This window comes from Rhipicephalus sanguineus, chromosome 3, assembly GCF_013339695.2.
Source record: "Rhipicephalus sanguineus isolate Rsan-2018 chromosome 3, BIME_Rsan_1.4, whole genome shotgun sequence".
Taxonomy (NCBI): Eukaryota; Metazoa; Arthropoda; class Arachnida; order Ixodida; family Ixodidae; genus Rhipicephalus; species Rhipicephalus sanguineus.
The window spans coordinates 6,065,207-6,069,912 of record NC_051178.1 but is presented as its reverse complement, the minus strand read 5'-3'; the positions used below and the strand labels follow the sequence as shown (position 1 = coordinate 6,069,912).

Sequence of the window (4,706 nt, the reverse complement as noted above, 5' to 3'; positions counted from 1 at the left end):
GGCACATGGTACAGATCTTTAATACTCGCGGCATTACCAAGTCCACTTGCCTTGAGTGTGAGACAGGTTCTGTGCACTTATCTTGAGTTTATTTGCACCTTTGTTGTTTTGCTGCAACGGCAAAAGATATGCTCGTGTTGACAAAGTCACGTTTGGAGAGCGTAGTATAATTGGAGATCTACACGGTTCAGCTACTAACAGAACGAGACCGGAGCATTCGTGCAAGCAAGCTGAAGACCGTGTCGCCACAAGGACAAAATGTTACCTGTAATGACAATGGCGTGTCTTTGATTGATCATTGCTCATTCATTGGCGCATATTTCAAGTCTCCCGAAAAGGAGAAGGGTGCGCTTGCTCAGGTAGGGGTGCTTGCTTGGTATTTTACGGTAGTAGTTTCCAAGGAAATTGGTCTTAAATGCACCTTAAAATACATGGGAGGTATAGGGCCTAGCCTGTGCCCTTAAGTTTAAGAGCTTGTTATATGGGCCAGGGAGGAAAATTTTAAACAGAAATATTTTACTATATGGTATAACTTGCAACTTACTCATATTCAATCCTAAATTCAATATAAGTTTGTTTCAACTTCGCTTCACACCAAGAAAGGGACATTGCAGGTATAACAGCACAAAGGGACACTGTCAAAAGTAGACCAGACGACACTAGCGCAAGTGATATTTGCACATGCCTAGTTCTCGTTCGTAAAACTGTTGTGCAAGGTCGTTGGATCATAATAAAACTGCTGTTTTCTGTGTAATATGTTATATATTCAATTCTAACTACTTTATTTCAAAATTATTCAACCAAATTACTTTCCTTAAGACCTCACATTTACAGTTTGCCAATCACTAGACTTGGGAGTTCTTGCTCTTCTGGCTGGGCTGGACAAGTGTGTGAAGAAGTGGCCGAAAATCCCATGCATGTTTTCTGACAGAACAGACTGCAGGCCCATGTTACACTTAAATGTTGAATCGGAGAACTGAAGGTTACCCAGCATACAAGTTGTCAAGTTTCGTGCATATTGGGAATTCGCTGTGAGCAGGACTGGACATTTCTAATCGATTTCCTGTATTTTTAATGCAATGAAGCTATCTGTAATGTTCTGGTAAAATTGTTAAAGCGAAATACTCTTACTTGGGGTGCTGCCTCACATCCTTGAATAACTTTGTGACAGGGTCTTGAAAGTCCTTGCATTTTGGCCTTCAAAACTTGCATAAGCTTTGAAAAACTGAATTACTCATAAGCACTAGTAGCTAAAACTGAGATATCTTCATATACCTCATCCCCAGAATCTTCTGATGGTCTCGTCAAGCTTCGCCGATGCCCATGGGGTGTGGAAGAAACCAAGTAATGCAAACAAAACACAGTTTTACTTCGTTTGTATATTTATTCACTTATTTATAAATAATAATGACCAAACTTGATTTTAATGACTTTGGTACAATAATCACATACATGGCAGTAACAACACACTAATAATGCAAATTAATCAATCTCTCTTTTTTTTGCTGCAAATGGTGCTTTCATGGCTTATCGAGCCACCTTTGCTGCTTTTCAATGCACATGCACTCTCAATCATTGCCACGCCTCCACATGGCAGTCCTCATGCGCCCGTGCAGCATTAGAAAAATGTGAGCCACGTTAACTTAATAGTGTACGCTCATATTGACATGTATCTCCATGTGCGTGCCCTATAGATGTGCTGCTTGCTGAAAGTATACCTTGATAAGCTTAGTGATAGAAATTTGTGATCAAGAGCACATTCCATTAGCAATGCATAGCATTGTGTGCATTTTTAAATGCGAAGCATTTCTTAGCGAACCTCTGGCACTTTGAGCGTTTCTATCTACGTATCTATCTATCTATCTATCTATCTATATCTAGCCGCCTACGTCTGGGTGCTCTCATGATCGCCACCTTACCTTGGTGTAGACCAAACTTTGCATGGGAGGGTAAGAGGATTTGACGAATATGACTGCCGGGTCATGAGATGAATAACGTTAAAATCTTGTCGCGTACGTCGTCAAACCCTTTCCACTAGACACGTGTGGCACATACCCGTTTACCACGGGCCGCGGTGTACGGGTATGCGACAAGGTGATGACAGTTATATCTACCCAGGAACGCGAGAACAAACATTGTTAACTTAAATGCTAGGCGTTAAGGAAAACCAACATCGGCAGCGTCGACGCAACCAAATGGAAAGAATGAAAATTAGGATCCCCGCAGGAATCGACCCAAGCATTCTGCGTGGCAATCAGGTATTCTACCACTGAGCCACGCCAGGTCTATAAATGGTTTGGAAAAACAGCCACGCAGGCGTAATATCGGTGCCAGGTCAATTGTGGTTGTGGTGCTGGCTATAATTTTACAAGAAGCAATAAACACTAATGATACTCCTACGATGTCTACTCCTACGATACAGGCGTCATATCAGATTAACATCTGTAGTTCCAGTGTTGGCTCCGCTTTTATAGCAGTCTAATAAACATTACGTTTGTATTCCTATGATTTAGATTGCTCGACCCCGGAGGAATACATTAACGAAAGTTACATATGATATCCACATCACCGCACCGTAAAGCGCACTTAGTCCGCCAGAACGACGCAGTGTCCTGTTCATTTCTTACGAGGCTGGGCGATGGCCTCATGCTGACCGAGGATGACGCCAGATTGATTGACAGCCGTTTTGTAAAAGACTATGCTACGTAGGCCACATACGCCGAGGTAGTCTACAAAAACGACAAACACCATCCACTGATGTTGGTCTACGTAGCACTATCCAGGCCTACGAGCCTCGACGACCTATACCTCACCAACGCGAAGGGTGGCTTCAGGTTCCGACATGTCGCCGGCTCTGTCGACAGACAATTTGTCGGCGAAATGACCGAGGCATCCACAAATTCCAACAGCTCTACTATACCACATATTTCACTACACATGGACCCCTCGTCACCACGGTCGCGACCGGATCCTATAACAAGTCGTGACCAGCTTCTGGTGCTCATGATCACGGTGGTGATGCCCTTGTTCAAAAACTGTCAAGAACTTCTTGCACACATGCACACGGGTTCGTGAAACGTGCGTGCGTTCTGGGGACACGTATAAGCGCTATATCTGCTTACCACTTCTGGGTTGGTAATAGCCACGTTGCCATTGGCAGCGTTACCCAACCGTAAACAACTGGTTATATAACACATATGCGGTTCTTCAACATATAAGTGTGCGTGTAAAATTTATACAAATCTTTAGCGTCATTTTGTGACGTGTCGCTCAGTAAAAAAAGGTTACGCCACAGTCACCTACCCGCCGTATGCTTCGCATAACATCGACTCCCACGGTACGTGGGATCTGCCGAATTTGTGGGGTCCTCTCTTTGGTGTGCTGCTTGTGTGCTTTGTATTCAATTTTATGCCTTCTCTTTGACTGTGTTATGGTGCTGATACATCTAGGATTTCTAACTGTTTCCATTTCCTCATTTTCCTTCGCAAAGCTAGAATAAAAAGTCACTAGAGAGCAAGTCGCAGAACTCGGTACTTAAAAACACTTTGGTATCTCCTCCACTTACAGGCTGACCACCAATAAAGTGTGAATCTGGGTCCTTAAGGAGCTTGAACACCATCAGGTGCCAATGCTCTGCTCATTGTGGACAAGTACTGCGACGAGGACAGCACCTGCCTTCGTGCAATATTTCTGGATGCTTCTTCATTGTGACTAATGTGAAACTATTGTGCAATTTAACCTTTGTTTACTTCACTAAAATAATAAATGAACCCAACAATTACAAGAGCAAGCTTGGAAGTGTTGAGACTTCATATTACTTTGACTAAAAAATAATAAAAATATAGTTTTTTAATGCAGGAAGTTTTTGCTTTTGTTTATTCCAAAACAGGCCAACTGCATCTCTTAAAGGCCAACTCCGCCGATTTTTTGGCCATGTCAAAGTAATGGTGCTTTTATGTTCCTGAGACGCTCCTGTTACGGGCCCGATAGCAGAAATACTCAGCAAATTGGAGAATAATTTTAAATAAGCAAAAAAGCGCAACACCGAAACCGAAACCCAACCGAGTGTACTGTCTACGTATGACGTAGACGTTGTTACGAACGAACTGGAAGTCGTGCAAGGCATGCCGGTGACGCCGGCGCGGAGTATGAAAACTGTGACAGCCGGGACAACCAGCGAAGCGCCAGCCAAACCAACGCTGTCTGTTGCCTTGTGCACAGCAGACGCTCGCTGTAGCGGCCGAAGCGCCGAAGTTAGCGGTGCCCTCGGCTGCGTCACTTCCGCCGCCTTACCAATACTGACGTCACAGACGCAATGTTGCCAATAATTGTGGGAAGCCAGGAGGGCGTTTGCAGACAATCTTTAATATTCATTTGCAAACAATCTGCGCATGTCTCAAGCCTGTAATTTGGCATAAATGACGGAAACGTGCAAAGGAACGTACCCAGCGAATTTCATTGAGATCCATCGACCTCGAAAAATCGCCGGAGTTGGCCTTTAAAGGAGTGTAGACACCTAAAATCGGACTGTAACTCGACATGAAAAGGACTGCATCATGAGCGTTCAGTGCTTGCAAGGAATGCCGTGAGGAATATTAACCATTTGACACGCTATGTACACAATTGTGTACACCACTCGATTTTGCTATTTGTATCAACTAGGGGCTAAGAAACATCAAGATATATCGAGCTTTGGACGAATCGAA

The 4,706-nt window shown here is 43.7% G+C and overlaps 1 long non-coding RNA gene across 1 annotated transcript in view; it reads left to right on the top strand.

Moving 5' to 3' along the window:
• LOC119386427 (uncharacterized) overlaps window positions 1-3,855 on the top strand; it is a 30,960-nt gene extending 27,105 nt beyond the window's left edge. Inside the window, exon 3 of the long non-coding RNA XR_007415305.1 lies at window positions 3,568-3,855. This is a non-coding gene — a long non-coding RNA (uncharacterized LOC119386427). The remainder of the gene's footprint in view (window positions 1-3,567) is intronic.
• Window positions 3,856-4,706: the final 851 nt, after the last annotated feature.